The sequence below is a fragment of the Balaenoptera acutorostrata genome, chromosome X (genome assembly GCF_949987535.1).
Source record: "Balaenoptera acutorostrata chromosome X, mBalAcu1.1, whole genome shotgun sequence".
Taxonomy (NCBI): Eukaryota; Metazoa; Chordata; class Mammalia; order Artiodactyla; family Balaenopteridae; genus Balaenoptera; species Balaenoptera acutorostrata.
In genome coordinates this window covers 37,738,174-37,762,645 of record NC_080085.1, presented here as the reverse complement: position 1 = coordinate 37,762,645, position 24,472 = coordinate 37,738,174, and positions in this window count along the sequence as shown.

Sequence of the window (24,472 nt, the reverse complement as noted above, 5' to 3'; positions counted from 1 at the left end):
CTAGTTCTATTTTTATTTTTTCTGTGAAATGGCAGGCATATATCCAGCTCTCTGACAAGTGAGGAACTGGATGTAAAAATGTCTTTAAAACTGCAATGCTCTATACAGAAATGAGGTTGCATATGCAATTCTAGGCCTTTTACATTGACTACTTTTGTTCCTCTGTCTCTATCTGTACTCCAACAGTAGTATGTAGCCTCTAGTCTTTCCTTCTCTCAATAGAAACTTTTTAAAGCACCTTACCCCAGCAAACAATTTAACACATTTATTCCTCCACCTTTTACCTCCCTAAATCTTCTTACTTCTTTAAATTTTAAAAAGTGGTACTTTTAATATTATAATCATCATCTTCTCGGGATTATTTTAGCTAGGTTGAAGCATAGAAAAAGTGGACCAAGCTCCAGGTAGGGAATTCATCTATCTACCAGCTAAATTCAAAGAAGTATAATTTAATAAATTTGCTATTCATTATCAAGGCGGATTCATATATAGTTCATATCATAAGCAAAAGAAGTTTTAAAGTCTCTCAGGTGTGATTTTTGAATATTTTTTAACATGTTATTTCTTTCTTCATGGATATCTCTCAAGGTCAATAGGTATTGATCTAATTCATTTTTAATAGCTGCATAGTACGAATATATTACAATTTATTTGATAGTTTTCCTATTGATGTATATTTGGATTGTTTACAGGCTTTTTTTTGTCCCTACAAACAATGATGCAACAAATATTATTAAATAGCTGCATAGTATGAATATATTACAATTTATTTGATAATTTTCCTATTGATATATATTTGGATTGTTTACAGGCTTTTTTTGTCCCCACAAACAATGATGCAACAAATATTATTAAATGTAAGACCACTTGTTCAAAGAGAATCAATTCTCAAGTAGTATAGGAGTGTTTTTCAGTCAAAAGTATCAAGTAGATGCCCACTTCCGGTAGACCTTCAAACACACTCTTAACACAAGTTTGAGTAAACTATTTAGTCCTATATCCCTCTGATCACAGGCAAAGTCATGCCAACAAACTCACACATTATATAACCTTGTTACCCTTGCCTCTCAGAGATGCCCAACTTTAAAACAACATCATCAACGACAACAAAACCCCACATCATTTTAAATCAAAAACTCTAAAATGACTGTGCGAGATGCATTCCAGAGCATGAACACTGACCTTTGTTTTCACCCTCATCTCATTTTCAACCAGGGTAGAAATTTTAGAAGGAGTCATAACAACTGTGGCTATGGCCTCTGCCTGCACAGGCCAGGTTTCATTTATCCAGGCCTGCTGCTGATTTCCTAGCACTGTCAATTCCCTGTTGACGTGATGATTTCAATTGGTTTCACATATCTAACACCTGTTGTCTTTTCTTAAGCAGTGAGTCAATTCAGTCACAAGCCAGTTATTGCTTGGCCCTGAATATCCTGTCTGGTGTTTTCCATCCTTTTTCTTCCCTCCCCACCCCAGCCCTCAACTTCAGTGCCTCGCCCTCATCACAGTACTGTTCTGATCGGAAGGGGTGTAATTTTTTTCTTTCCAGAGAGTTGGTTCCATGACCCATGCCATTAGTGAATGCCAGTTAGCTTCTGTTTTTCACCACCATTAAATTGTTACTACTGAATAAACACTGAGCTATTGAGACAATAGCAGTAGTATTACCAGATTGTACATGCTGCCTTTGATCTGGGTCCTCAAATTGTGTGATAAGCCAGCATTTCAGCATCCACATCGCCCAAAGAGTCCAGAATACACCTGTGTGACATAAAAATTATTTTGAGCAGAAGGCATTTGAGTTCCTGAAATTCCTTCTCTGCCTAAAAGCAGAGCCTCCTAAAAGAACTCAGTTGTCGTAAATTCCCTCCCCAGGAGCAACCAGGGAAGATTGACGCATTACTGGAGATAAAAAGTCTCCACACCGCACCTGAACAGACATTGTCACAAAACTGTCATATCTCCCTCTCCTAAGGGCCAATTTATCTCTCCACAAAGTCATTCGTTTTCCCATAATGCTCTTCATCCTCTCCCCCTTCCCCTATTAAGATGGTATATAAGCCCCAAATTCTAAACATCCCTTCGAGTTACATTTCTTTGTGAACTCCCCCATGTACATGATTGAAATCTGCCTTTTCTTTAGCTGATCTGTCTCTTGTCAGTTTAATTTGCAATCCCCAAACACTCAATAGAGAGAGTAGAGGAAAAGTTTTTCCTCCCTGATGTTACTAATGAAGGGGAAGATAAAGGTGAAACACGGAAATAACAATGGTTTCATACCAGAGGAAAAAAAAGCTAAAAGCAGATTTGCTATATCCCCTCAATCTACTTCTATTATTATATTCCTGACATCCTTCTAAAACAGAAAATTTAAATAAATCTGAGTAGTGTAATTAGACAGGAAGAGAAACCAGAATGAATTATCAAAACTTCATAACTAAAAGATGTCACTTAAAAATACACATGTTTTTTTTTCAGTTACACATGTAAAGGAGACTTATGGCCTAGCTTCTTTGAAGGAATCAGACGGGACAAATTGCCACCTGCCTTGCTCTCTTCCAGATGGAAACTGTTAAGTTGATTTTTTAATAAATTTATTTTTCAACAAATATCATATTTGTTTGATTAAATGCCTCAATTATTCTCCAGAAATACTCTTGCCAGTTTTTCTTGTCTTAGAAAATTCAATTCCATGCTTACAGAGGGTCTATTAAGAGGGCTTGACCCAGACTAGGAACTAACTAATATGAACAAGTTAATTCTCACTGGGATAGAGCTTAACTTGGTCCCTTGTGGTGGCCATAGAGGTACACCATTTCAGCCTCCCTTTAAGAGACCGTTAAAGGGCGAGCATAAATACATATTGAGGGTAAAATGTGTTAATATCTTCAGATATACATTATTTTGAGTTTTGAAGAATTGTAAAAGAAAGAAATTGTGCCCAAACAAAATTTCCTTAGAATGGTACCATCTCCTTAAATAATATGATAAAAAACCTCTGGGCTAATTGGTTTGGAGGTATGTAAATATTATTTGCCAAAAGACTCACATAGAGGTTGGTGAACTGGAGGGCTGTCACTTCTCAGCATTCTCATTAGACAGAAGGCTACTTTGCAATTCCATAGCTTCCAACTTTGCTCAGCCTGGAAGGTCGCCCTGGCCCCCCCATCTCACCTCATCTGCCTGTCAGTTACCTCTTGCTAAAGAGCTACCACTCCCTACCAAAAGTAAAATATTATGTAGCTTAACAACCATCTCTATAGTTCCCACTTCTGTGGGTTGGCTGGATCAGGTTGCCTCCTATGGTGTCTATGAAACCCTGATCCGAGACTTGGTGTAGACAGTTTTGAGATGTGTTGAGCCATGGAAAATGTGAGGTGCTCTGTAGCTACCAGGAATATGGGCGAGCATTGTTCATTGACAGTGGGCAAGCATTGTTCATTGACAATGGGCGAGCATTGTTCATTGACAGCCCCCAGCTGCTGCACCTTTAGGACCCACTGCAGCATTCCTGCCAAGGCCACATGCTCCCCAGGCTGTCCCACCCAGTGACCGCAAGATGGGGGAACCAGAGCTGGGCCATTCTGCCGGACGTGGGTCGTTTCTGATGGGCGGTCTTTGCTCCGAGGCTCCCCATCGGCCTGGTGCAGACTTCCTCAGAGCTGCGTTCGTCTGAGGCTCTTCCCACCCCATCCTCTGTTCTTACTTCTCCTTTCTTAGGGGTTAGACCTGCATCACAGTCTGAAGGCTCTCCCTGCCTACTCCTGCTCCTTCCCCCTTTATCATTCACAGGTATTTCTCCCAATAAGTCTCCTTTGCATCTAATCCCATCTTCTAGGAGAACCTGAATGGACTCCGCCCACAATCACCACAAATCCTGAAGTACAGTGGTTCATTTTTGCATAGCATCAGGTATAGCACAGGCCAAACATGTCTCTCTAGATACTATAAAAAGTCCACAGAGTAATAAAAGCTATCATTCATTCATCAGTTTTCATGTGCCAGACACTACACTCAATTCTTTTTGTAAGTAATTTCAGTTAAGCCTCATAGCAACCATATAAGTAATATTATCACAGTTTTATAGTGATATGCCCAAGGGCACATTGCTACTTACGTTTAAAAATAAACTGGGATTTAAATCCAATTCTATCAAATTTCAAAACACATGTTCTTCTCTATACTATACTGCCTTCCAGCAGTAATAATAATAATTACTCTAAATGTTAGCTTGTATGAGGTACTGGACACTAGGCTAAGAATTTTACGAGCGTTACCTCATGGAATTCTCACAACAGCCTTGCAAAGTAGATATTATTATTATTTCCCATTTTACAGATCAGGAAACTGAAGCTTAACAAAGAAATAACATATCACAGAGTATTGGTTCCTGGGACAAACTCTTATGATAGATGTAAATCGATAAGATTTTACTGAACTGTGATTTTGCTAATGGCAATGTCATTTAGATGTTTTCTCCCAGATTCTGGCCTTGTTACTTATATTCTAAACATTCCAATGCCCTCTCTTAGCGCTCTTGGGCCTTCTATGTTGAGCCTTCAACATTGTAGGTCAAGAGAACCTCTGACATTGTTTAGCCAATGTTACTTTCTAGCCCCAGGACACTTCATAAACACTAGGTTAATTCTGAAAAAACTTTCCCAGCATACGAATCTGGTTTCCTAGAAAATACAGCTCTGAATTCGTTAACAAAGGGTATGGTCTGCGCAGAGTTGATTTTGCTTTTTGTGTAGTTTGGAAGCTATTCTACTATGTTCTTTCCTGAGCTGCATATTAACTACAAAGAATGTACCACCATATAACAGTTAATCCATTTTTTTCCCTCAGAAACACGCTTGGATTTCTTTCTCTTCCCTCTGATGTGATCACCACCCACACCCACCCACCAGTGAGATTAAAATTCTTTAACAAGAAAATAATAAAAGCTGAATAAATGCCCTCCAGCATGAAAAAACTGCAGCAGAAGCAGTAGGAAAAAATTCTCTGAGTTCGGCTTTTGTGATTACGTTTAAGATGCGGAAGGAGGGCTGCTCTTGTTCCTCCACGAGGCTTCTGGATGCTTTTTGTAAATCTAGCTCTCTGCCCTGCCCAGAGAGTGGCAGTGGGTGGATAAATGTGGAAGGGGTGGGAAAAAGGAACAAAAGTATATTTCAAGACTGGGTGGTGTTGGGAGGTCCTAGTCAAGGGTTCCAGAGTCTCTGTTCACGAGCTACCATATTCCTGGTAGCTACAGAGCATCTCACATTTTCCATGGCTCAACACATCTCAAAACTGTCTACACCAAGTCTCGGATCAGGGTTTCATAGACACCATAGGAGGCAACCTGATCCAGCCAACCCACAGAAGTGGGAACTATAGAGATGGTTGTTAAGCTACATAATATTTTACTTTTGGTAGGGAGTGGTAGCTCTTTAGCAAGAGGTAACTGACAGGCAGATGAGGTGAGATGGGGGGGCCAGGGCGACCTTCCAGGCTGAGCAAAGTTGGAAGCTATGGAATTGCAAAGTAGCCTTCTGTCTAATGAGAATGCTGAGAAGTGACAGCCCTCCAGTTCACCAACCTCTATGTGAGTCTTTTGGCAAATAATATTTACATACCTCCAAACCAATTAGCCCAGAGGTTTTTTATCATATTATTTAAGGAGATGGTACCATTCTAAGGAAATTTGGTTTGGGCACAATTTCTTTCTTTTACAATTCTTTAAAACTCAATATAATGTATATCTGAAGATATTAACACATTTTACCTTCAATATGTATTTATTATATTTCGTATTGATAGGTTTTTAGAGACCACAGTGAACTTGAAGGAAGGGCGGGCACCTAACTGGATAAGAGGGCAATAAAGACAACATATGATTCATTAAAATATGATTGCCCATGGCTTTTCACCCCCCATTCAAAAATCACTGCTTACCAATGTAAATGTCCATCAACAGACGAATGGATAAAGATGTGGTACATAAATACAATGGAATATTACTCAGCCATAAAAAGGAACGAAATTGGATCATTTGTAGAGACGTGGATGGACCTAGAGACTGTCATACAGAGTGAAGTAAGTCAGAAAAAGAAAAACAAATATCGTATATTAATGCATATATGTGGAATCTAGAAAAATGGTACAGATGAACCAATTTGCAAGGCAGAAATAGGGACACAGATGTAGAGAACAAATGTATGGACACCAAGGGGGGAAAGCGGTGGGGGGAGGTGGTGGTGGTGGTGGGATGAATTGGGAGATTGGGATTGACATGTATACACTAATATGTGTAAAAAAATAACTAATAAGAACCTGCTGTATAAAAATATAAAATAAAATTCACAAAAAATTAAAATAAAAATTTAAAAAAATCACTGCTTACATCAATCCCAAATTCATCATGCTGCAATTTAAGCTGATTTTCTCTTCTGCTGTCCTCACTGGAAATCAAGCAGGTTTCATCTCCTTTCCTATGTTTTTTAAAGACATTTTAAAATTTCTCCTTGATCTTTCCTTTGGTTGACTAAAAAGCTCAGACTCCCCACCACGTTATTGTGTCTTATATATAACCTTTAAATCACCCTCTGGCTCTCGGTGACCTTTCTACAAGTTCTTCTTGCATCTCCTTATGGCTGTCTATAGCTGGCTAACAAACCACCACAAACATATGGCATTAAAACAGCAACAATTATTTGTCAATATTTCTCATGGGTCTGGGGAGCTGACCGGGCTCAGCTAGCTGGTTTTCCCTTGGGGTTCTCCCACGTGGTTGTAGTCAGACAGCGACTGGGCCTGGAGTCATCATGAAAGCTTCCTTCCTTACCTGTCTGGAGAACAACGCTGGCTGACAGCTAGGACCCCAGCTGGGGCTGTCAGCCACAAAACCCACGTGTGGCCTGTCCCTGTGGCCTGGGTTGGGTTCTAAGAGTGAGACTCCCAAGAGACACAGAGAGCCAGACCAAAGCTGTCTCTTCCTTTATGATACAGCCTTGGTAGTCATAGAGAATTGCTTTCACCACGTTTTATTTGCTAGAAGCAAATCACTCTGGTTGGCCCATGTTCAAGGGGAGGGGAATTTAGATTCCACCACGTAAAGGGAGGAGTAACAAAAAGTCAGCAGCCATGTGTTAAGACTGTAACATATCTCTTTAGTTGGGAAACCCAGTATCCTTTCAGTGTGTAGTAAGCAAGCGGGGCTGGCCACAAGAGGCTAGAATTAGAACTCAGGGGGTCTGTCAGGGATTTTAGGGTTGTTTGTGGCCATTGCCAGAGAAAATGTAAAAAGGAGCCAGGGACAAGGTCCAGAGTGGGGAAGGTCAGCACAAGTTGCTGCAGCAAGATGGTGGCCCCAAGGAAAACCCAGATCTGAGGGTAGAGGCTGTTTAATGTGAGGGTGACCCATATATGCAGAGAGAACGAGCCCAGAAGAGCAGCAGTCAAAATGAAAGAGCACTTAGAGAGCCACCCCTGATAGAGCAAGGTGAGTACTGTTTCCAGGGCTACAACTGTGGTACCACCCAGACTCAGCTTAGGGCTCTTCCCAGGAGCAGACCTGTGCTGAGTACACAGGAGGCTTGGTGTCACAGCACCCGCCTCTGATCACTACCCCTGCCTCACTGATGGGCACCACTGCCCAACCAAGAGGAAGGGCAAAACCACCCAGAAAGGAATAAGGCTGCTCTTAGAAGGCTGAGTTCTGAGAAGCTGCCGCAGGCAGTGGCGGGGTAATTGAGCACAATACGCCCCTGCTTTTCCATAGGAACAAACTGGAGTTCTGCTGAGATCCTTCTGTTTATTCATCTAAAGAGAGAACGAGGTCAGGAAGGAGGCAGAGGCAGTGAGTTCTAACTTGAGAAGCAAGGAGACTGACCGGAGCCAGGGATGCTCATGGCTGGAACCACGATATCTGCAAGTCGACCTCCAAGAAGACACCTGTTAGATACACACGACTATATATAAAATAGATAACTAATAAGGACCTACTGTATAGCACAGGGAACTCTACTAAATATTCTGTAATAACCTATATGGGAAAATAATCTGAAAAAGAAGAGATATATGTATATGTGTAACTGAATCACTTAGCTGTACACCCGAAACTAACACAACACTGTAAATCAACTATACTTCAATTAAAAAGAGAACAATAAAGCTCCAAAATATGCCAAGTGAAACCCCCCCCAAAAAAAGGAATGAAATACTGATACATGCTACAACGTGTATGAAGCTCCAAGCATGCTAACTAAAGTAAACCAGTCACCAAAGAAATAAAGGAAACACCTGTTCGCTTAAGACCTGGCACACAGCGTGTGCTCATTGAATGCTTTTGCTAAATCATACAGAACTGAGAGAAACCATCTTGACCCAGGCAATGCAGTGGCCAACCCTGTGGCTTCTGTTGTGTGTAGTGAAAAGGGGCAAAGCAGGAGGATGTAAAAACACAAAATGTACCCTGCTCCTCTAAATTTCATGCTCACCCGAACAACAGAAATGACTCTTCACTGTGAGTTCACATCTAGATTGTAATCTCATGCCCACACACACACACACACACACACACACAACCACTCTGCCAATTCCTTTCCCTTTAACAGCAGCTGCCTCTGTGAAGTGTACACAGCCCCTGGGAGAACTGGTGCCATGGTTACCTCTATGTGTGAATGAGTTGTCACACTGATGGAACGTGGTGACACCGTCCCCTTATTGTTCATTCAGACAGTGTTTATGAACCCCAGGACAGGCAGGGCATCAGGCAGAATGAAGTTGGCAAAGATGCATAAGGTAGAGTCCTGTCCCCCAGGAGTGACAATTGAGCAACAGGACTTGACAGACAAATCATTCACACCACAACCTGCAAGTGCGGAGAAAATTTAGCTTCTTTGATCGTGTCTACAGGTAATCTCATGCCCTCCTGTGAGTGAGCAGGAGAGCCAGTTAGTTAAGGGCCCAATCTGGTTCAAGTTGTAAGCCTATTCACCAGCGCCTCGACCTGCCATCCTCTCTGAGATGGTGCGGCAGCCAGGGTCCCGGGAGTAGAACACTATCCAGACAGGATTTTTAAGTGTGAAAGGAGGATGCTGCAACCATTACACTGGGACAGTTGGAATCAACTGGGACCGTCTGGGGCAAACCAGGACAGAAAGTCATTCTACCTAGCAGCAAGCCACATGCAAAGGGGGTTTGTTTAATTAAAGACTGTTGTCACAAATGAACTTATTTACAAACAGAAGCTGACTCACAGACATAGAGAACAGACTTGTGGATGCCAAGGGGGAGGGGGCTGGGGAAGGGAAGGATTGGGAGTTTGGGATTAGCAGATGCAAACTATTATACATAGAATGGATAAACGATAAGGTCTTACTGTATAGCATGGGGAACTATATTCAATATCCTGTAATAAACCATAATGGGAAAGAATATGAAAAGAATGTGTATATATGTGTGTGTGTGTATAACTGAATCACTTTGCTGTACACCAGAAACTAAGACAACATTGTAAATCAACTATACTTCAATTAAAAAAAAAAGACTACTGTCAAAGGTGTTGATAGGGTTAAGAGAAGCCAAGGAGACACTGGGAAGCACCAAGGTTCATAAAAGCAGGAGGGTGCTGCCACCCTTAAGTCTAAAAGGGTAAAAAGAGGGAGGGGTTCTAGAGCCCGATGAGACTTCTAGATTCAGAAGAGGGCTGCCCTTGAGCAGGGGAATGCAGTCACTTCTAAGCTACTGCCAGATAGGGAGGGGGCAGAAGGAAAATACCCCACTCTCTCTTTCCACCCACACTCTGGCCTCCGGATGGTGCCTTCCATTGGTGAAGCGCCCAGAAGCCAGAGCGCAAGGGAGCCCAGTTGACACAGCCTGTGAAAGTCAGTCTCCTGAGGTCCAGAGCAAGATGGAAAAGGGTAGAAATGGATCTTATGTTAGGAGGTGGGGGGGGGGGAGAATAAATAACACAAGGTTCAGTGGTGGAAAGAACTTACATATCCTCGTGATGACAGGAGAGGCATGGGGTCCTCAGGCAAGGTGATCTCTGCTTCCAAGGCAACAAGGAGAGCACCTCAGTTCCCCTTGAATGTCCTGCCTGCCCTGCCTGCGCCATCCACTGAGGGTTGTGCGTGGTACAACCCCAGGCTGCTATCCCTCTCAGCTTGTTTAGGGCTCAGTGGCGACCTGTCCTCACCTCAACCCTCACTGGTCACTGACTAATCCCTGAGTCTCGGCCAAGTGCTCCATCCCACCTGCCAGCCCAGCCGTCCACCCTGAGACTCAGCTGAAGGGTTCCTCATCCTGCCACAGGGGGTCCTTATGAAAAGTCGATGGGTACTCAACTCTGAGTTTATGGCACGTGGCAATTGAGAGCTGGCACTGCCAGCAAGTTAAACCCAGGGTCTTCCTCTGTCCAGCCAAGCTGTGCCTGATTCATTCTTGGTGTCACCCTAATTTCTGTCTAAATCACCACCCTCCCCATCTCCTCACTGAAGCCTAGAGAGATAAGAATCAGGGACCCACACCTGCTTGGTTTGTTCTCCTTTCTCTTTCTTTCTCACTTTCCTCTAGGAGGGAAAGGGGCTCAGCTGTCTCTTATTTCCCCTGGGTTGTATTCTTCTTGCACTGAAGCAGCAAGCCTCATCATTTTGCTGTATGGACTCGGCGTGTTTCTGTTCTACTCCTGGTCCTTGAGGCTGGATATGCTGAGGTGCAAGAGGGGAATGAGAGAGGGGTCTGCTTTCAAAATTGAGCAAATCCTTTCTGAAGATCATAGCTGAACTTACAAAGCTGTTTCCTGCTGCACAATCATATTTTGTGAACATCTTCATGTTTTTCTGTATTTCTTCTTTAACGCTTATCACTAGCACGTGAGTACATGTACACACACACACACACACACACAACCTCAAAATAGGTCTAGGCAATTGAGTATCCTGGGCCAACTAGGATAAGATCACATGCTCAGGAAAGCAAAATAGAAAATGACATCAATATTTTTAAAATATTAAACCCCCTTAAAATTTTAATTTCCTTTTCCCAGCTGCATTCTGGAAGCCTGAGCTTTAAAGTGAAGGGCACTCATACCTGCGTGAACCTGGATTGCAACCCTGTCTCTGCCCCTCCTTAGCCACGTAACCTTGAGCAAGTCACTTCACCTCTCTGAGCTTCACTTTCCTTCTGTGTGAAATGAGGATGCTCACGCCTGCCCCCCAGTGTTGTGGCGAGGGATAAAGGAATTGGCAAAGAGCCTGGCCCATTGTAGGTGTTTCAGTGACATTCATCTCCTGCCCTGAGAGCTAACCCTGAGTAAAAGCAGAAGTACAGGCTCCAGAGTTGTTTGAAAACACAGGGGCTAGAATTTCCCGACCTAAGGTTCTTGATCCCACAAAACTGAGCCACGTGGGACAGGAACTAGAATTGACTGAGCATCTCCTATGGGAAAGGCACAGGAGTAGAGCTCTGTTAGCCCTTATAAATGATCTCATCTCCAATGAACAGGAGAAAATGAGGCTCAGAGAGATTAAGTAATTTGCCTGAGTCATTTGCTTCTTGTTAGTAGATGCGGAAGTACTTTTTGTTAGAAATATATCATTCTTAAAACACGTCTGCACTTTAGCGGATACTACTGCATGCTCTGTCCAGGTCCTCTTGTCAGGGCAAGTGCTCCCATCCCCAGCTGCTGGGATGATCAGCTGCAGACACGGCTGCGACCCTTAGCTTGAAGTGCCCTTGGCTCCAGGAAGCAGTCTTGCCCAAGTTTATGTCTCCTCCAGGGAGTTCAGCCTCAGCGTCTGCTTTGGAGATTCAAAGGCCTGGGCCCTCAACCTCAATTTGGGATGACTCTGGAAGGCCTTCCCAGCTCCAGCACTCCCTGTACAATCAGCTGAGGCCTCTGCGGCAACCACATGGAGGGGTCAGCTTCTGCCTCTGTCCGATCCTGCCCCCTTACTTCCTCATGGGTATATCTCCCTAGAGCACTCCCCAATAAACCTTCGCACACAATGTGGTCTCAGTCAGTTTCCAGGGAACTCAGTCTAAGGTAGACTTAAACCTGAATGTTAGAGAAAACGAACAAACAAACAAGCACCCACTAGGCCTCAAAACACAAATCTTATCTCAGCTATGTTGATCAAATGTAAAATCTTTAAATCTTAAAGCCTCTTAACATAATTATGTATATCTATGTACGAAACATACATAAATTTCACTTTACGTAAAACATACGAAAGAAGGAATTTCAAATCACACTAAACATAATAAATATAGAACTTGCTTTGTTAAAAATCTACAGTATACATTCAAGTAAAGGCTAAACTTCCAATGCCAAATATATATGAGATAAAATGAAACATTTATAATAATCAGTTTCCTAAAAGTGCTATTTTTAATACCTATAAGAGGAATCTCATTCTAGTGCTTTTTTTCCATCCAAACATCTATATATTCCTTTATTCACAGAGCCAGATGCTTCTGTTACTAATGATGGTGTGACTGGTCAGAATGGCCATCATCAAAAAATCTACAAACAATAAATGCTGACGAGGGTGTGGAGAAAAGGGAACCCTCTTGCATTGTTGGTGGGAATGTAAAGTGATAAAGCCACTATGGAGAACAGTATGGAGGTTCCTTAAAAAACTAAAAATAGAACTACCATACCACCCAGCAATCCCACTACTGAGCATATACCCTGAGAAAGCCATAATTCAAAAAGAGTCATGCACCACAATGTTCATTGCAGCTCTATTTACAATAGCCAGGATGTGGAAGCAACCTAAGTGTCCATCAACAGATGAATGGATAAAGAAGATGTGGCACATATATACAATGAAATATTACTCGGCCATAAAAGGAAATGAAATTGAGTTATTTGTAGTGAGGTGGATGAACCTAGAGTCTGTCATACAGAGTGAAGTAAGTCAGAAAGAGAAAAACAAATACTGTATGCTAACACATATATATGGAATTTTAAAAAAAAGGTTCTGAAGAGCCTAGGGGCAGGACAGGAATAAAGACGCAGACGTAGAGAATGGACTTGAGGACATGGGGAGGGGGAAGGGTAAGCTGGGACGAAGTGAGAGAGTGGCATGGATATATATACACTACCAAATGTAAAATAGATAGTTAGTGGGAAGCAGCCCCAGAGCACAGGGAGATCAGCTGGGTGCTTTGTGTCCACCTAGAGGGGTGGGATAGGGAGGGCGGGAGGGAGACGCAAGAGGGAGGAGATATGGGGATATATGTATATGTATAGCTGATTCACTTTGTTATACAGCAGAAACTAACACAACATTGTAAAGCAATAAAGATGTTAAAAAAAATGGTGGTGTGAAAAGTGGCTGGTGGAAGTGGAATGGAAGTGGGCACTTCTGGAGAGGAGGCAGGAATAAGAGAGGAAAAAGGATGCTCGAATGCTCCCTATGCCAATGGTATGCTTAGGACTTTTGAAATTAATCAATGGCCTCCTGGATATGGCGGTCTCTGTCTGGTGTCCATATATAAAGGAGTTAATTCTAGGCAGGGTTCTCAGCCACAAGTTAAGAAAGAAATAAAAATAACAGTAACTAATGGCAATATTAGCAGTAACATTAAGAGCTAACACATGTAGTGCATTTATGTTGCACGCATTGTTCGAAGTCCTTTACACATATTAACTCATTTAACCTTTAAAATAACCCCAGGAGACAGTCACTACTATTGGCACCATGGTGAGAAAACTGAGGCATAGAAAGGCCTAGTAATTTGTCCAATGTCATGCAGCTAATAAGTTGGTGTTTTACCCAGATTATTTGGCTCCATGGTTTTTGCTCATAACCCGTATGCCCTAAGGGGGAAAGGCCACTACCCTCATATAGAAGGGGGAATCATCCCAGAAGCCATACCTTGTCTAGAAGCCACCAGTCCCAGAAACTACAGTGGCAACACAAAGACATTACCATCAATCCTCATTTCCCGAGTCCGTTGACAATTAACTACTTAGCTACTGAGGGTATTCATTATACACCCTGGATTGTTTTAGCTAGAGATTTATTTATATTGGGTATAAAAATATTATTTTATATATAACAATGCCATTTTAAAGAAATGGCCTTCGTTCCCAGCCTTAGGTAACTGAGGGGACACGGTAGTAAAGGGACACCTCATGCCACTGTTGAGAACATCACTTTGCACAAAATAAATGAAGGGCAAGTTTTCATTGTAGTTTGGGGACTCACCCATAATTGCTAATCATCTCTAGAAAGTCCGGCAATAACTCATAGATCATAGATCTTACATCCCAGTGGAGAGTGGTTGACCCATTTGTCACTTATATCAGTTAATTTGACCAAAGCTTTCTCCATTAACCTCTGCTGAGAAGCCCAGGAGGAGTGCTACTCATCCAGCCTGTGATCACTTAATGGTATATTCTCCTTACTGCTGTTGTTCCTCTTACAATTTTGAAGTAAACATTGATTTGTCAAAGGTCTGGAGCTAATTTTACATGTACCAGAATAATTCAGTGGATAAAAGGTCTGAGATACTGTGAAATGGTAACTAAAGGTGTGTATCAGTTACCTCTTGCTGTGTAACAAACTGCTCCAAAGCCTAGTGGCTTAAAACAATAATCAATGATTTTGCTCATGAATCTGCATGTTGAGAAGCACTGGGGAGGGACAGAGCCTTTCTGCTTTATGTAACATCAGCTTGGGAAGCTCAATTGGAGGCTGGAGGATTCATTTTCAAAATGGCTCACTCATATGGCTGGTAACTTGGTGCTGGCTGTCAGTTGAGAGCTCAGCAGGGGCTGGGGACAAGGGAGCTCAGTTTCTTTCCATGGTGGGCCTCTCCACAGGATGCCTGGGCTTTCTTATGGCATGGTAGCTGGGTTTCAAGCATGAACATCCCAAGAAGCAGAAAGTAGAAGCTGTCAATTTCTTAGGCTGGGCCTGGAAACTGGCACAGTATCCCTTCTACTATATTTTATTGAATAATCAGTCACAGAGCCCAGATTCAGGAGGAGGGAACATAGACCCCCACCCCTCAGTGGGAAAACAGTCAGAGGATGTTTGGGTAATATTTTAAAATCACCACACAATGGTAGTCACAGAATGTCAGGCATATAACATCTCTATCCCACATTGTTTTTCTGACATATGTGGAAAAGAGTTTAGAGAGGTTAAGTTATTCCCCAAGAACACACAGCAAGATAGTTACAGAGCCAAATCTAGAACAGAGGTCTTGATTCCTGGCTTTGTTCATCTCACTGAAAAACAGAACACTCTATTCAAATTGCCCTGACAAAGTCATCCATAGAAGTTCTGAAGATAACTCCTTAAAAATTACAGCTAGTGGCAAATGGCTAAATTCCTCAAAGATAAACGTTTAGCACTATTTTAGAGTATTGACATGGTAATATATTGTAATAATATAATCATATAATGGCCATAAAAAGATAATGATACATTAATCAATTTTCATCAGACATTACAGTGGTATAGAGGCTACAGCAATGAGCAAGAAATAGCCTTGCCCTCCCAGAACGTATAGGCCACTGGGAGCTACAGACAATTAAACAAGAAAGCACAATACAGTTTGATTGTGCTTTGATGAGGGAAGTCTATCTTGTTTTGAAAGCACATAGAAGGGGAGAAGCTAAACCTTTGTTTGTAGGACAAGAAATTCTTCCTAAATAATGGAATGTCAAAACCAAAAGCAGAAGGATAAGTAGGGATTATTCAGGACAGAGATGAGAATACTTCAGGCAGAAGGAATAACATGTATAAAGACAAATTAAGAATAAGACTTGGGGCTTCCCAGTGGCGCTGTGGTTGAGAATCCACCTGCCAATGCAGGGGACACGGGTTCGAGCCCTGGTCCGGGAAGATCCCACGTGCCGTGGAGCAACTAAGTCTGTGCACCACAACTACTGAGCCTGTGCTCTAGGACCCGTGAGCCACAACTACTGGGCCCGCACGCCTAGAGCCCATGCTCCTCAACAAGAGAAGCCACCGCAATGAGAAGCCCACGCACTGCAACGAAGAGTAGCCCCCGCTCGCTGCAACTAAAGAAAGCCCGCGCCCAGCAACGAAGACCCAGTGCAGTCAAAAATTAATTAATTAATTAATTTTTAAAAAAAGAATAAGACTCTAGATTGTTTAAGAGATTGAATAGACTCAGACTATCACAGTGTCTAGCACATGGTAGATTCTCAATGAATAGTAGTTGAAGTAAAGAAAATACAGGTATTGAGTATTGAGCCTTGAGTATCTCGAGTCACCAGGAAAGAATTAATCTTTCTTGGTTCTTTCTCAGACCCGACATAGGACTAGAGATTGTTGGTTAAGAAAAGAACAGGAAGACATGGTTAATCCGCCCACATGGCAACCATACCATACCACATATTACTGCCTGGTGTCCATGGATCAGGGACAGCCTAAGAAAGTCTGTTTGCTTGCTTTTACCACCAATGGCTATTTGTTTCTCTTTGTAAATGTTTAACACATCCTGGAAAGGGTGTGGACACTCTTGGTGCCATTATGTAATCTTTGTTGTCAGAATGGAATAAATGTTTCTCCTTTCTGTGGTAACTGCTAATTATAAACTAGCTGATATAGTTCTCCAATGGCTTTAATTTTCTCTAACAGCCTCTGTCTTTTCTGAACCCTGCAAAAGTGATTCTCAGGAGTCTCAGCTGACATTCTAGCTTCCCCAGGGAGTTTCCCATGATTACTACCAAGGACTTCTGGAAAACATATATTTGACTTTAAGAGGAGATATTTCTTCATTGCGTAGCACCCACTTCCTCCACCCCATCCACATATACTGTTTGCGTCTCATCTGAGCTCTTCAATTCATCTCTACAAATATATGAATCAATTATGTAAAAGACACTGAACTGTGAGGGTCCTGAGGATGAATAAGACACAGATTGTGAACTCCTTGAAGTTAAGTACCCTTGAGAAAGAAAATATGTGTGAAATAATACATCGTAACACATGGCAGAGTGTGGTACATGCTCTTAGAAGAAAAATGTCATGCCACAGTAGAGTTTGTTCATTTTCCAGCAAGAAGAATCCAGGAAGACTATGGTGGAAGCAGCATCTGAGTTGAAACTTAAAGGATAAGTAGATAGGATTACATAAAAGGCTTTCATATGAACAGATAATTATATGATCAGACACTCACTGTCTATGTTTCTTCTGGAGAGTTCAGGAAAATAAGCACTCAGCTGGATCAACCCTATGGTAAACTGCTATTCTTCAGCAATATTTGTTGCTTGTTCATATGGAAGGATTATACTTCTCCATTCTGCTAAAACTATGTATGGCCAAGTCACTTACCTTGACCAATGAGTGAGCAGAAGTGTCCGTTCTGGATGGAGGCTTTAAGGGCTAGCACCTTCCTCACCATGTTCTCCTTTCCATCTGCCACAACTACTGGCAATGTTCCAGAGAGAGGCTGCTCTGATACCTTGGGTCCCAGAGAGAAGATGATATGGAATAGAACCAGGGTCAACCTACGATGGACAAATAACACGAGTAGGAAATCAACCTTTGTTGTTGTAAGACAGTGAGATTTTAGGTTTGTTCATTATAACCCAGCCCATCCTGACTAAACAGACACCAAACTTGTCCTAGTCAGCTCAGGGCCCGAAAAGTATAATATAGAGCTCAAAAATGGAACAGCAAGATATTAATTTACTGTTCCCTAATGTTCCAGGCATTCTATGAGGCACCTTACATACATTATTTCACTTAATTCTCACAGCTTCACAATGTCTAAATCATTACTCCCTTCATACAGATGTAGAAACTCAGAGAGGTTAAGAAATTTGCCCAAGGTCACAAAGTAGGTAGGAATCATTGCGGAGATTCTAATCTCATGTTGTGTAACAGGGAGTCTGATCCTTTTGTGGTGATACACAGCCTGCCAAGTCACAAAGGTATCACGCTCTTAACTTTCCCAGCAAACTATATCCCTTGTTCTGAACTTGATGGTCATGTTACCTAAGCCTGGACTTTGGAAACAAGTGGATGAGAACCTTGATACCAGTCCCATTATTTGATATGTGTTAGAAATATGGACCCCTGACCAATAATAAATAATTTCATTTAAAGCAAGAGAAAGAAGGAGTTCCCTGGTGGTCTAGTGGTTAGGATTCGGTGCTTTCACTGCAGTGGTCCGGGTTCAATCCCTGGTCGGGGAACTGAGATCCTACAAGTCACACAGCTCAGCCAAAAAAAAAAAAAAAAAAAGCAAGAGAAAGAGATTAATCTCAGAAACTATTTAAATCCATTGTGCCCCATCAAACTCAAGTGCGATCAAACTCAAGCGCCATCTTTGTGATCACTGATAAAGTCACAAGGTTAGACTTCCTTTGGATACCATAGGATCACAAAAGATTACATAGTTCAGTAGAAACAGAGTGTTCCCCAAGACTTGGCTTCATCTTTGTGGATCACTCACAAACATGGGACTGCAATTCTCATTCACTCTTTTACAGGCGGAAAATTCTGCTACAAAAAGCCAGAAATGCACAAGCAGTGGAAACTACTGCAGTCAAGATATATATTAAACAAGTATGCAATGGGTCTAGGAGACTTGGTCACAAAAAAGGAGGTGCCCTGTTGAAGGCACAGGCTAGGATGGGATCAGAAGGAGAGAAGAGGCTTTGACAGAAACTCTTCTATAAATCGGCTTGGTGACCCAATAGTTTATCTTATTATCCATCTCCTTTTCCCTCCAGTTCACCTCCTCCTCTTGACTCTTGGCTACCTACAGCTGGTGGTCACTGGTAAAGAAATCTATATTTTTCTTTTTCAAGCATCTAGTACATTTTTGGTGTCTCTAATTGAATTTTTTCTTTTAAATTTTATATAACACCATATAACACCATTTCCTAGATAATAGTTATCCCAACAACAATGTTATGGGTTTTAGCTGATATGTGGAGGTATTTTTTATTTTTATAGTTTAGTTAGCAGTTTTTATGTTTTGACAGATACATATCTGTACCACACAGAAAGCACAGAAAGACACAAGAGAAATGGGACATAAATCAGACACAGACCATGGAGTCTCAGGCCTGGCAGCTGAGTAGTTGATGGAGGGCCAGGTAAAAGGCAAGAGATGACTGGTGAGACAACCCATCAACCAAGCTGAGCAAGTGATGATGTAGAAATAAGATGCTAGATGGACCAACATGCCAGTGAGCATCCTTCATGGTTTTACTGAAACTTCTTTTCAATAGTTTTGATTAAATGGCTTCTTAGCACCTTCCAAAATTTGACACCGAGATTCTTTATGTTGAGCAAGCCATTATACAAAGGTGGTCAATTAGATGCCATTTGGTCTTTTTGTTTTCTTGTTAAAATTTTAATTTTGAACTACTTAAAACACACACACACAACATGAAGAATACTGTAGAAGACGCCCAGTTACCAGTAGCCTTCCTCATCCCATAGCTCGCTTTGTGACATTTCCCTTACCTCTTATAGGAAAACTATGGTAAGACCCATAGCTTTTCTGCTCACTCTCAGATACACTGAAAAGTTCAATTCCCAAAACAACTTCACATCAGTAATTTCACTCTGGGATAATATTACAAATGTCAAACTCCCTTCAAAGTCAGATCTTCTCCCTTCTCCCAGCTGAGCCTTTACCCGGGTGGAAAACTTGCATTGAGAAAGAGAGACAGGTTTGCTTCTTCTCTAGTTTACCACCTTGAATATCTACCCTTCTTTCCCCAGCTTACTAACCACAGTTTCTGACCACTCTGGAGCCAAATTTGGGGGCGCAAGAAGGAGAAATGAAGGGAACAAAAAAGGCTTTGTGAGTGAGTGTTGGTTTCCTCTAGCTGCGGTGGACTTTTAATTTTATTCCTCTTGTGGGATGCTCCATGGGTTCTTTGGAGAACTCATCCACACTCATCAGCAAGGATGTTCCACCCGCTGTCCCTGACATGGGTGATGCATTCTCCACCTGGCCTTTTGTGAATCTACCCTTTATCCACTGTTTCTTGGCATTCTTCCTCCACATATATCTTCTACAATTACACCTCTCAAGGCTCTGCTGGGCAAAGTCCCTTTAAGTAGTTTCAGGCTCACCTACTCTCTCCACCGATATTTAGTCCAACAGAAATTCAAACCTTTGACCAGTCATGAATAGTTATCACTTTACTCCCCAGCCACAAGGGCGGGTTGCTTCAGCCAGGCCCTAGAACTTTAGATTCCTCAGAAGTATAATATATACCAGTCTACAGTGTCTCCCAAACTCCAGAGGACACATACTAAAATCTTGAAGTGAGCTCACTGATGGCTTTCTCAAAAGAGACTTGAGGTGATGGGCAAGAGCCTCTATACCCCTCTTCCATGGTGACAGGGCACTCACAATGCACAACAGCATTCTCTCAAGAATGATCTCTCTAATATCCAACTCTCTCATCTTCTTCAAACTTTTTTATAAGTTGGAGGTGCTTAGCTGGTCTAGCTCTTCACTTCCCCTACTGTTTTGGGGTCTTGGTCAGAAATGAGACTATATCCCATTTTAATATCTTGTTTACATATTTTTTACATTGTACACTCTATTAGAGCTTGTGTTTGGTTAACATGATTTAGCTCAAACATGATAGGTAATATGGGAAACTTTGCAGTATTACACAGAATTTGTGTTGGTTCATATGTGGTTTTTCCTAGCATGCTAGTAATTTGAAAAAGATCAGGGGCAAGTTTTCTCATAATTAGAGAAAAAGTCCTAGAATATATAAAGACTGTCTTAGTCAGTTCAGGCTGCTATAACAAATTACCACAGACTGAGTGGCTTATATACAACAGAAATTTATTTCTCACACTTCTGGAGGCTGAAAGTTCTAGATCAAGGACCCAGCATGGTCAGGTTCTGGTGAGAGCCCTCTTCCGGATTGCAGACTGACAACTTATGTATCATCACATGGTGGAAAGAGAGGGAAAAGAGCTCTCTGGGATTCCTTTTATAAGGGCATTAATCTCATTCATGAGAGCTCCAACTTCATGACCTATAATCACCTCCTGAAGGCCCCACCTTCTGACACTGGGGGTTAGGATTTAAACATACGAATTTGGTCAGGGGGACACAAGCATTCAGTCCATTGCAAAGACAGTAAGGATAATGGTGAAAACTCCATCCAAAGTGCCTTCCTTTTAAGTAGTAGCTAGTTTAGTGGATCAAAAAACCACCACAATTTTTATTATGTTAAACTACCTGAGGCAGCTGCAAAGATATTTCTCCCTATGTTGGAAGGAAGGAAGGAAGGAAGGGGGAAGGAAGGAAGCAGTAGGAGGGAGGGAGGGAGGGAAGGAAGGAAGAAGGACCTTAATTTGAAAATGTCTACAATCTAGATATGATTTTTAGTTTTGATGAAACTGTTCTCATCAGAATTAAATGTCCCTGCTATTGTTTAATGGATACAAAGTTTCATTTTTGCAAGACGGAAAGAGCTCTGGAAGTGAATGGTGATGATGGTTGCACAACAATATGAATGTACTCAATGTCACTGAACTGGACACTTAAAATGTTTAAGATGCTAAATTTGATGCTATTTATATTTCACCACAATTTAAAAAATAAAAAAATTAAAAATTAAAAGAAGAATTAAATGTCCCCAATATCTTACATCTCAAAGGTGTAAGGGTCAGCTGATTGTGAGGCTGAGTGTAAACATCAGTGGAGATTGAACTATGCCAATATTTTTACTAGTATTGTTACAGTTTCTGTTAGTAGTCTCGTTAGAAAATTACATATGTTTTTAGAGGACTGCCCCAAATATATTTTTCCCATAAGCTAATATTTCTAGCGTGTGATTTTACAGCATGAGAAGTTTTTCAGAAATGCATACTTGAGGGGGGGACCTTCAAGACGACAGAGGAGTAAGACGTGGAGATCACCTTCCTCCCCACAAATACATCAGAAATACATCTACATGTGGAACAACTCCTACAGAACACCTACTGAACACTGGCAGAAGACCTCACACCTCCCAAAAGGCAAGGAAACCCCCACATACCTGGGTAGGGCAAAAGAAAAAACAGAGACAAAAGAATAGGTATGGGACCTGCACCAGTGGAAGGGAGCTGTGAAGGAGGAAAGGTTTCCACACACTAGGAAGCCCCTTCGCGGGCAGAGACTGCGGGTGGCGGAGGGGGGAGCTTTGAAGCCACGGAGGAGAGCGCAGCAACAGGGGTGCGGAGGGCAAAGCAGAGAGATTCCCACACAGAGGATCCATGCCAACCAGCACTCACCAGCCCGAGAGGCTTGTCTGCTCACCCGCCGGGGCGGGGGGTGGGGGGCTGGGAGCTGAGGCTCGGGCTTCGGAGGTCGGATCCCAGGGAGAGGACTGGGGTTGGCTGTGTGAACACATCCTGAAGGGTCTAGTGCGCCACGGATAGCCGAGAGGGAATCCGGGAAAAAGTCCGGAGCTGCCGAAGAGACGAGAGACTTTTTCTTGCCTCTTTGTTTCCTGGTGCGCGAGGAGAGGGGATTAAGAGCGCCACTTAAAGGAGCTCCAGAGATGGGCGTGAGCCGCGGCTATCAGCATGGACCCCAGAGACGGGCATGAGACGCTAAGTCTGCTGCTGCCGCCACCAAGAAGCCTGTGTGCAAGCACAGGTCACTCTCCACACCTCCCCTCCCGGGAGCCAGTGCAGACCGTCACTGCCAGGGTCCCGCGATCCAGGGACAACTTCCTTGGGAGAACACAGGGTGTGTCTCAGGCTGGTGCAACGTCACGCCGGCCTCTGCCAATGCAGGCTCGCCCCGCATTCCAATTATAACTACCGAACCCCTCTCTCCACCCGGCAAGAGAGAGCCAGAGCCCCCTAACCAGCTGCTGCTTGCTTTAACCCCATCCTGTCTGGTGGGAACAGAAGGCTGAGGGCAACCTACACGCAGAGGTGGGGCCAAAACCAAAGCTGAACCCCGGGAGCTGTGCAAACAAAGAAGAGAAATGGAAACCTCTCCCAGCAGCCTCAGGAGCAGTGGATTAAATCTTCACAATCAACTGCATCTGTGGAGTACCTGAATAGACAACGAATCATCCCAAAATTGAGGAGGTGGACTTCGGGAGCAACTGTAGACTTGGGGTTTCATATCTGCAACTGACTTGTTTCTTATTTTTTTATATTTATCTTAGTATAGTTTTTAGGGCTTGTTTTCATTGGTGGATTTGTTTATTGGTTTGGTTGTTCTCTTCTTTTTTTTTATTACTTTCTCCTTTATTTTAATAATTTTTTTTATTTTAATAATTATATTGGTTTTTTTAACTTTTTTTATTATTTTTTTCTCTTCCTTTTTTCTCTGTTTTCTTCTGAGCCATGTGGCTGACAGGGTCTTGGTGCTTCACCCTGGTGTCAGGCCTGAACTTACGAAATGGGAGAGCTGAGTTCAGGACATAGGACCACCAGAGATCTCCAGACCCCACGTAATATCAATCGGCGAGAACTCTCCCAGAGATTTCTGTCTCAATGCTAAGACCAGCTCCACCAAACGGCCAGAAAGCTCCAGTGATGGACGCCCCATGCCAAACAACTAGCAAGACAGGAACACAACCACATCCATTATCAGAGAGGCTGCCTAAAATCATACTAAGTTCACAGACACCCCAAAAAGCACCAGCAGCCCTTCCCACCAGAAAAACAAGATCCAGCCCCACCCACCAAAACACAGGCACCAGTCCCCTCCACCAGGAAGCTTACACAACCCACTGAACCAACCTTACCCAATGAGGGCAGACACCAAAAACAACAGGAACTAGAAACTGGCAGCCTGCAAAAACGCGACCCCAAACACAGTAAGTTAAACAAAATGAGAAGACAGAGAAATATGCAGCAGATGAAGGAGCAAGGTAAAAACCCACCAGACCAAACAAATGAAGAGGAAATAGGCAGTCTACCTGAAAAAGGATTCAGAGTAATGATAGTAAAGATGATCCAAAATCTTGGAAATAGAATGGAGAAAATACAAGAAACGTTTAACAAGGACCTAGAAGAACTAAACAGCAAACAAACAATGATGAACAACACAATAAATGAAATTAAAAATTCGCTAGAAGGAATCAATAGCATTTGAGGCAGAAGAACAGATAAGTGACCAGGAAGATAAAATAGTGGAAATAACTACTGCAGAGCAAATTAAAGAAAAAAGAATGAAAAGAATTGAAGACAGTCTCAGAGACCTCTGGGACAACATAAAACACACCAACATTCGAATTATAGGGGTCCCAGAAGAAGAAGAGAAAAAGAAAGGGTCTGAGAAAATATTTGAAGAGATTATAGTTGAAAACTTCCCTAAAGTGGGAAAGGGAATAGTCAATCAAGTCCAGGAAGCGCAGAGAATCCCATACAGGATAAATCCAAGGAGAAACACGCCAAAACAAATATTAATCAAACTATCAAAAAATAAATACAAAGAAACAATATTAAAAGCAGCAAGGGAAAAGCAACAAATAATATACAAGGGAATCCCCATAAGG